Below are 10,393 nucleotides of genomic sequence, written 5' to 3'. Positions count from 1 at the left end.
ATACAGAGAAAAACCCAACAATCATATGACCCCCTATGAGCAAGCACTTTGGCGACAGTGGGAAGGAAAAACTCCCTTTTAATAGGAAGAAACCTCCGGCAGAACCAGGCTCAGGGAGGGGCGGCCATCTGCTGCGACCGGTTGGGGTGAGAGAAGGAAGACAGGAATACCAGCCAGCAGATAAACTGATGTAAAACAAAACCAAGGTAAAATTGCAGAATTTACACAGTTGGTGAAATGTAAAAATGGCAACAAAAAAACCCCAAACAAACAAACAAAAAAAACACACAAACAACATTTAGGTAATAAATGCACAAGATGATTTGATGATAAATATGGTACCAATCTACAAAATACTGTCGAAATGAAGTCCACATTGTGATATATTTGAGGTGTGGAGAGTCACACAGCTGAACAATCGATGTGCATATTTAAAGAAACAAGGATCAAATAAAGAACATTGTTGTGGAATAAATTACAGTGAAAAATAATCACTGCCCTGCGTTAGAGAGTGACTTATGATGAGGTATTAATTGGGTTAACTTTACCTCTAACAGCTTTTCACATAGTGCTGTGACCAGGGTGAAATCCATCATAAAGTAACTGTAAACAGTAGAACCATTAGCATGAATGTTATGGTTCTACTCTGATCAAAACTCAAGTCAGCTGTGTGACCTGATATAAAATGATAAAGAGGAACACATATAAATGGATGTGACCTTTATGAACTTTTCAAAATGACTTTATATGTCTGACCCATTATCTATATATATTAGAACAGCGGTCCCCAACCCCCGGGCCTCGGACCGGTACCGGTCCTTGAGTCATTTGGTACCGGGCCGTGAGAGTTGAGGCTCAGGTGTGAAATGTATAGTTTTCAGGGTTTTTATCGGTTTTCAGCGTTATTTTGTTATCGTTTTTATCGTTTACTCGGTTTTCCTTGGTCTTTTCACGTGTGTTATGAATAAATTTTCTTTTTTTCGGTACCAGTACTAGTTTTATTTTGTTGTATTTATCCGCGACACCTTAAAGGCCGGTCCATGAAAATATTGTCGGGCATAAACCGGTCCGTGGCGCAAAAAAGGTTGGGGACCGCTGTATTAGAGCAGATGTGGAAAAACACTGTTAGACCTACTCTATACTAATGTAGTTACTGACACCCCATACTAAGGCAGGATTCATACAAACACACATTATTTATTCTCTTAAACACTTCTTTTTTCACAATTTGAGATTGTGTAATTTCTATAAAGAATACGTGTAATGGTTCAATAGATATAGTTATTTAAATGTCCATAATAATCACACGATCATTTCTGTACATCCTACAATTCAAGATTTAGAGCTGTGTGTCTGTATGAATTCAGCTTGCTATACTTATAGACTTAGATATATTAATCCACTATTTACCCAAACAAGTTAAATTGTTTGGGTAAATAGATTGGGTTTGTCCTACAAAATAATTATTCAACAATAAAAAAAAAACACAAAAAGAATCTGCACATTAATCCAGAGTTCAGTTTCATATGTCTGATATTGTTTGTTAAATCTGGTGACACAAACACAGTCAAAAATTCATTGCTAGCGTGACATGTGGTCCTTTTTGCCTTTGACCAATGATATGCTGGTTACTTGGAGCGGTTTAGTATTTGCTGTCACAGAGGAATGTTAACCATAAATCCAAAAGACAAAACTGAAAAAAATATGTTAATTGCAAACATGTTTTTGCTTAGTAAAAGGATTGAAATTACATGGAAACTGTCAACTTAAAGCCTCATTGTAAATATCATCACAAACAGATGTTTTCCACACAGTTAACAAAGCTCCACCACATCCGATCACTGCATATAAATCTAAAAGAAAACAAAAAAAGAATAAAAAATAAATAAAATTAACACAAGGGAAGACTTTTGATTTAATAACTAAGCTTAAAATAAGTGTTACCTTTGAATATTTGTGGGAAAAATCTGATGCTACCCCAAGAATACAAAGCCACACTGGAAACAATGACAGGCTTGCAGCCCTCTGTCTTCCTGGAGTGAGGTGCCTGATCAGTAGCAGTGAGTTGACAGAAGTTGGTGTCTGTAAGAGTGGCCAAACACTGATACTCTGTCCACTTGCGTAGAGTCTAAGAAGCTGGAATGCAGGCACACTGGACGAGCTTGTTCTAAAAAATACAGAAAAAGGAACATTTTATTTGTGTTAAGGCCTAAAAACTACAAATAAGTTATACAATGAACAATGTTGAAATACCTTATAGGTGCTGCAGGCCACATAACCAGAATCCAGAGCAATCTCACACTCACATGATGGTGAGGAAAGACATGAGCTCTGCAATGAGGTTTGAATGTCTCAGTTGGGACACTGAAGAACTCAGAAGACAGCAGTACCTGCACAGAGAGACAGAGTAGAAAAAGCATAGGTTTGTAATCCATAATGTGAATTAAAACTCAAAAAGTGTCAAGAAGTATAATCATTTGAGTGTGAAATTATTTGTGCAATAAACAGGATTTAAATTAATTAATTGAATTAAAAACACTGACATTTTTTATCAAAGATAAAGAATCATACCTCTCTCTGCTCTGAGGATCACTGAGGATCTCTGACAGGAAATACAGTTTCCTCAGTATGAGTCATCATTGATGGTCTCAGAGGTGTGCAGTGTGGCAGCATGATGATGGTCTCCAGATCAGGCAGGAGGTCAGGTGATGGGTGTGTCATCTTCTCCATTGAAGACACACTGGTATGGCAGTTCATAAAACAGCAGTCTCTGTGTGGCATGTAGTTATCTGTGCAGTCCAGCACTGATGGATCAGGTTTGGCTCAGCAGTTCATGAAGATGGTGTTAAGATGTTGTTGTTTCAGCTGAGGATGGTGAAGTTTGAAGGTTTTCCCACAAAGGAAACAGGACTGTGTGTGCCCTGTCTGAAAAAAAAAATACATCTACAAAACATAAAGTGCTTTTAACACCACCCACCCACCCTCCCCACCCACCCATCTCAGCCCCCAAGTGTCTATGTAATGCTGGTATGGGGTGTCAGGTACTAAATCTAATTAGTGCGTCAGAAAGAGGGGGCTACACCTAAAGCCCCCGCTTTCTGATGTCTTTGTTTATTAGCAGCTTTTTCCAGCTGCTCAGAGAATTCTGACTTGGCCTTTATCCACCCAAACCCAAACCCACCCGGATAAAGGCCAAGTCAGAAAATGGATGCAGAAACTTTCCATGTACTTCTAAATCAGTTTTTATACATATTCTGTAAGCTGTAAAAATGTTTTTCTCTACATAATGTATAATTATAGACATCTCTGGTAGCCTAAAGATAGTTTAAAACTTTTAAAAATTTTTACCTGTAAAACATGATAAGCAAAACCTCATTCATCCCAAAAACATTTGATTCTACAAAATTTACTATAATCAAGAAAACATTATTGTCTGTATTTATTCATGTGACCCATAATAAATACCTGCATTTATCTGGAATTTATTTATTTACTATTTCATATTTGAAAGCCCTTGGAGGGGAAGTCTCGTTGAGATACATACGTCAGAGTAAAAAAAGTATCAAAAAAGGAGATGACAATTAACATCCATGAAAAAATGCATTAGTAGATTTAGTCATTTAAAACATGAGAATAAAAAATAAATTATGTCCGTTTAATACTTTTTGCAGCATATTTCAGATCTGAGGTGCATGATAACAGAAAGCAGATCTCCCGGCTCTGCATGAAGTACAGCCATGATTTGGTGAAATGATTAATAACATTGCAATAAGAAAGGGTCTTCTTACCGACAGAGTAGGGAAGACAATTTTTTCAATGAAAAATCTTTTCCATACTCTACAATCAGTAAACTCTGTAACAAACATGATCTGTAATTGTTTCAAAACTCACCAGACGACTTCATGATTGGCTCGAGGACAGGACACAAAAGACAGGGTTGTGGTAACTGTAATATGTTCTCAGGACACCTGAATGGAGACATTGATGTGGCTGAGAAATAAAAATGAGATCAAGCAGGGTGTTCTTGTCTGTAGTGGCAGAAGTGATCAGCTGTGAATACCCTCTAGACTGAAACTGCTCCAGAATCTGTTTTCTTCCACTCTGCAACTGGTTTTCATTAAAATCTCCACACACAATTATTGGATGACAGTCCATTATTTCAAGTGAATCTAAAAGACTTACCAGGTTTTGCATGAACGGTGTCAAACTGTAGTCAGGGGGTCTGTACACAACCGCAATGAGCGCAGGGAATGGAGCCTGAACCTTCAACACTAAGAACTCAAGATCAGTGACATTATGCAGATACTGTTTTACCTGAACCTGAAAATTATTCCTCAAATACACAACAACTCCACCACCACTTCTGCTGGCCATGTGAGGAAAGTTTGTGTAGGACACATGTCTGTTGCGTTTGAACATGGTGTAGCCGTCCAAATGAAGACTGTCTGCAACAAAGGAGCCTTGGAGGTGAGACTCTGTGAGACACAAAACATCTGCTAAACACATTTCATGATGACTCTTGATGTCACTGATGTGAGATGGCAAACCCTCCGTATTGTGATGGATCAGTGTAAGAGTGTCAAGTCTGCTGGCTGTTTCTCTGACCTGAAGAAGAGGCATCATTTCCTCAACACTGGCTTGTCTCGTGGTTTGGAGCGCTGCAGTTACCTCGGGATTGGCGTAAATCTTTTTCTCATCCAAGTCCTGCAAATAGAGTCCACTGAGAGACGTCACCCTGCTGAGAGCAACATAAGCCATTCCCGGTTCAAAAATGTTCTTCATTGAAACTACAGCTGTCTGTGTTGTAAGACCCTGGGTTTTGTGAATTGTGCAGGCGAATGCTAGCTTTACAGGAAACTGTCTGCGTACCGCTCCTTTAAACTTCAGACTCTCCTCTGCTCTCTCAATGTAAACCAGATCATCAGATGCTGCATTAGCACTGCGGGTGTTTCTTACAGACTGCCGGTTGTCCATTCTGAGCCCCAGTTTAATTATGTGTCCATCATTTTCAGATCTCACCACCTTTACCAGTATACCAAAAGCACCGTTAACCAAACCATTTAGTGTGTCCAAGTTTCTGGTCAGCATGACTCGAGCTCCTTCAGCGACGTTCAGGGTGTCGGGTAAATCATTTCGCCCACCTGTAAATGGTTTGTCTCTTCGTTCCATTCTGCCTGTACGTTTATCCTTCTGGAAATCGTCTGCATTGATGATTATGATGTTTGAATGAAGCTTCTTCAGGGTATCTGTGTTATGGGATTCCACATTCTTGTTGGTGGCATAAATGTGTAAGACCTCAGTTGGACATTCTTCTGGTGCAGTCACAGCCTGTGACAACAAATCTCTGTCGCACTGAGAAAGCTCATCTGTCTTCTCTTTGACTCTAATCCTGTTCAACATCTCTGCAAAGGCCACATCATCTTTCTGACGCATGATCTCGGTTAGAGTGATCATCTGAAAATGTTCCCGCCACAGGTCAATCTGTTCTGGATCGTAAACACAGAGAGGTTTAGACTGTCGCACTGGTGGTAGCTGGTAAAAATCTCCAACAGCTAAAACTGACATTCCACCAAAAGGTCTCTGAGTGCCTTTGATTTGTTTCAGTCTTGCATCCACATAAGCAAAAAGAGGTTTTGAAACCATTGAAATCTCATCAATAACAATAATTTCAGCATTCATCAGCTCAGATCTGACTTCATCCAGTTGGTTACCAAGTCCTTGAATGGGTGGTTTCAGACTCCTGGGTAGTTTGAGTAGGGAATGTAATGTAGAGCCATTGATCTGAAAAGCTGCTGTACCGGTAAATGAAGTCAGTAAAACAGTTGGATTTGATATGTCAGCTTCTTCTGCATTAGCAGGCAGTCTGCTCAGGATCTTTGATGCTTCAGAGTGAATACATTTAATCAGATGTGACTTTCCAGTTCCTGCACCACCGTTGATATAGAAGAAAAATGGATCTGGGTTCAAACCACAAACTCGCTGAATACACCAGTCTCTTATAGCATAGAACACGCAGGCCTGCTTCTGGTTCAGATTCTGATACATTACACGTACCACGGCTGGATCGACTGCAGGTTGTTCTCTGATGGCTCTGATCTCTGTTATGGCATCAGACTGACGACTGTAGTCGGGGACATTCTCCTGTTCGTTCTCATCATCAGAATGTCTCTCAGGAAGATTCTCATCACATTGCAGCCTCACAACTTCAGATTCAGGAGCCAGATTACACCATTCATTGATCACAACATCCCTATTTTGTTCAAACTCTTCCAGTGCACTCTCAATATCCTCAGAGTTCTTCTCATACTTGTCTTTATTTCTTTTCACAATCCGTTTAACAGACTCACTGTGGTCTGAACATGGAAGTCGCACAAAACCTGAGTTGTAGAAGGACTGATAGGTTTGGAAACATTGTGGTTTCAGTTCCTGCTCTGATCTGTGTGGAAGGTAAAGTCTCAACAGTCGTCCATAATATTGCTCAGGATCCTTTTCCTGTGAACAGTGGTAATACCTGATTATAGCTGGTTTATCATTCTTTCGCCTTTGTACAAATCCAAGCTGGTTTAGAAGAGGAAGCACATCTTTTCCTTCATTTGGACCACTCACCAACCGGCACAGGGCAGCAAAATCAGCCAGTGACATTTCCTCATATTCTGGGGTCTCAGGTCTGCATTTGTATTTATCACTCAAACTTGTCATCCAAATATTACAACTGTCATGTGTTGTGCTTTCCAGGTAGCTAATCGGGCGACTCATTTTTACCGGGTTATCATCGGTTGGTACAAATACAACACTGCGGGAACATTTTTTCATTTTTAGGCCACAGACTCGAGTCACACACTCCTGTGCGCTGATCTCTCTCTTTTTTGAGTAAGCCTGCATCACAGCTCTCATTTCATCACATTCATTGACCGTGTTGTTTCCAGAGTTATCAATAACTGTCTTCAGGTATTCAGAGAGGCCAGATTCTTTCTTCGTTATATATTTACAGAGGTATTCTACACATGAATAGGCATTCAAAATGAATGAGAAATCTAAATTAGAGTTCCAGGCTTCAAGCAGGTGTGGGTTGTAATTGTTGATCCAACAGTCCTTTGGGTCACGTTTCAGAATGAGACCTGTTTTCTTGTGTATGTCCTGGAGGCATTGTTCATACTCATTCATTGTCAAGTTGCATCGTGACAGAATCTGCTCTATGGTGAGGGAAGCAGCTTCAGGTTCCTTCAGCAGGTTCAACAAAGGTCTGAGTTTGGCTTTTGCAGCTTCAGTGTCTGAATCCTCATCCTGTCTCACAATCTTTGTTCTTGTGGCTGGTGGTTTTGGAAACCCAAATCTACAACCAGAGTTCACACTCTTAAAGCATGTTTTTGTGTGGTTTTTGCTGTGCTTTTGTAGCTCAGTGACTTTTTTGTGCAGTTCAGGTTGTTTTTCTGGATCAGGGAGTTGAGCTGAGATGTATCTGTCCACAAAGTCACAGACAGTTTGGTCATCATCCACATCTACTTCTACCTTTTCTTGAATCCACAGCAACATGTGTATATGCGGACTACCTCTGTGCTGGAACTCAACTCTGTAAAAGTAATCAATGATCTCACCAAGGGGCTGTGCAGGAGAAAAAAGCAAATCTCTGAACAAAGCCTCAACACGCTTATCAAACATTCGCATGGTGGTTACTGGATTTGATCTTAGAATTTCACACTTTTCTGACCAGTCCAGGGCTTCAAAATCAACCTCTTCACCTTGCTGTCTCTTTATTGCTTGAATCACTTCAGGCCATCTCATCTCAGCAGCAGAGAAAGTGACAAAGAACTGAGGTGTTCCTATTTGACGAAGCATACTGAATAAATCTTTGGTAGTTTTCTGCCAGTAAGCTGGAGTTCCTCTGAGTGGCTGCATAAATCTGATTGCATCTTTATTTCTTACCAGCTTCTCTACTTCTGTCTTACTTTGTAACATTCCTGATGTGATTTTGCGTCCATCTTTGGTCATAGTTTTACCTTTCCTTAGCTGGATTGTCATGCTGGAATTAGCCAAATGTATTTCAGTGACAAACTGTGAGAAAAACAGGTAATTTGTGTCTTTAGCAAATCTTGCATCAATGTTGAAAAGCCTTGACTTGAAGTAAGCACTTGGTGTGAGTTTAAGAAGTCTCTTTTCATCCAGTGTGTTCTGACCAGTAGGAAACTGCACAGGAAATGCCATGGCTTCCAAATGAGGAGTTCTGAAGAAGCTAACAGGATTGTTTCTTTCTGCAGGAGCCACACAATATGTGTTATCAGTGAAACAGAGAATCTCTTCTGAAATGTCAACAGGCTGCAGACAACTTTCTAGAGCAAAACCTCCATTGTTCAAATCACTTTCTGGTTCATCTGGATTTTGTTCCTCTGGTTGTTCATCACAGGATTGCATATTAATAGCTTGTTCACTTTCAGACTCACTTTCGCACAAAAGGGCATCTTTTTCATAGTTGTCAATTTCCATTAAATCTGCTTCATCATAATCATCGCTTCCCATGCTGGCTTCATCACTGCTGTCATCATCAGGTAATGTTGGATCACAAAGCAATGCATCATCTCTGATAACAACATCTGTGTACTGTGGGTGAATTTGTTTGAGTTTACGCAGGGCTTCAATGAGTTTAGACCAGGTGACAGTCTGGAACAGCTGATGGCCTTTGTAGCACAGTCGTCTTTTCAGCTTGATCCTCATTACCTGTGATTGGCTTCTGAGCCTTGGTAAACAGTCAACTGTTTGTTGGACTTCAGATGGTACACACACCACATTACCACGTATGAGTCTTTGTCTGCCCTTTGGAAGTGGAATAATCTTAGCAAAAGGTATGCATTTGGCAATCAGATGTCTCTCCAGAATGTTGAGATCACACAGTTCAGCTGGAATATCCTGCAGTTCTAAACCATTGACAGCAGCAAGCCTTGGCATGCGTCCACTTTTGAGGGAACTGTGACACGTGTGACAGATATACTCTTTCTTTCTCTCAACAGGAAAGCTGCAGTGATCATGACATGCTTCATCACACACATGAACAAATTTACCAGTTAGACACTGCTGAGCTACAGTTTGGTGTTTTGAGTAATTTTCTCTTTTGCAGATTTTCACCTGATTAGGAAAAGAAGCTTTTAGACAAACAGTACAAACATAAGATGGTGCTGATTTAATGTTTGATCTGAAACGAGATATGGCCTCATTCATTATACTGTTCTCTGGATGACACTGTAACCTTTCAGCTGGTCGATGCATCTGACGATATTTTATTTTTATTTTCATTGCACATCTGATATTATGCATCTGTCTAAAAGAAAAACTGTTCCAATATTTTACTCTCATTCGTTCTCTCATATTGTCCTTGTGTTGCTGCTGAAATTGTCTTTCTTCTCCATAACGTTTAGTGATGTAACATTTTTTTTTCTGTCTAAATTCTACACTTTCTTTATATAGGTTAGAAACATATGACCTCATGTAAGCTTTATGTTTCTCTCTGAATTCAGCACAAGTTCTGTATGTTCTTGTTATTCGTTCCTTCTGCTTTTCTCGGAACACGGGAGATTCTCTGTATGTTCTTGTTATTCGTTCCTTCTGCTTTTCTTTGAATATAGGATTGTCTTTATACATCCTTATGACACGTTCTCTTTTTCTCTCTCTAATTTTAGCACTTTCTCTATAAATCCTTCTCATTTGCTCCTTCTGTTTTTCCTTAAAATCATCTCTTTCCTTATAGATCTTTCTCAAATGTTCCCTCTGTTTCTCTCTATATGTAGGATTTAGCTTATATAGATTACTTTTGTACACACTCTTCTTCTGTCTGTGATCAGGATCATTAGACTTTCTACTAGAATCTTTTTTCTTTGCCTTAAAGCTTTCATCAAAAGTGTACATCTGTCTTTCTTTCTTTTTCTGATTTTCCTTTCTCTGTGGTAGTTTTTCTTGGACCAATAGTCGTCTCCTAATCTTTCTCCTTTGCTGTTTATTATGCTTCAACAGTTTATGTGAGAGTTCCTCTGTTGTCTTAGTTAAACAGGAGGCAGTGTTTAAATCATTCTGAGGAACAGAATCTTTTGTTACCCGAGTGTCTCTTACAGAAGATGCAGAGGTTTCTATTTCTAAATAATCAGAAGGACGATTGTTCAGCTCAGCAGCTGGCTCATTTGAATAATCCACTCTGGATGACATCACTTCAGTAGCTAAAGTGTCGGCCACAGTTTTCTGTGTCTGCTCAGTGGATTTTGGGGTTTCAAGTTCAGGTTCATTTAAAGCTGGTGCTGGAACAGTTGTAGCCGTTTGTCTGTTTTCATCAGCATTTCTTTGGTCAGCAACGTTTTCACTGTGGAACTCAACAGGCTGTAGCTCATAAGTGCAGGTTGGTGCGATGCTAAAC

The 10,393-nt window shown here is 39.7% G+C and overlaps 1 long non-coding RNA gene across 1 annotated transcript; it reads right to left on the bottom strand.

The window, feature by feature from the left end:
- Window positions 1-1,155: 1,155 nt before the first annotated feature.
- LOC146378530 (uncharacterized) lies at window positions 1,156-2,386 on the bottom strand. Its single transcript, XR_014801576.1, has 3 exons — window positions 2,254-2,386; window positions 1,945-2,167; window positions 1,156-1,853 (listed from the first exon to the last, which is right to left on the bottom strand). It is a non-coding gene; the product is annotated as an uncharacterized LOC146378530 (long non-coding RNA).
- Window positions 2,387-10,393: the final 8,007 nt, after the last annotated feature.

Source organism: Perissodus microlepis, chromosome 11 (genome assembly GCF_051167445.1).
Source record: "Perissodus microlepis isolate ML-2025 ecotype Zambia chromosome 11, ASM5116744v1, whole genome shotgun sequence".
Lineage (NCBI taxonomy): Eukaryota > Metazoa > Chordata > Actinopteri > Cichliformes > Cichlidae > Perissodus > Perissodus microlepis.
This window is presented reverse-complemented; position numbering and strand designations above follow the sequence as displayed.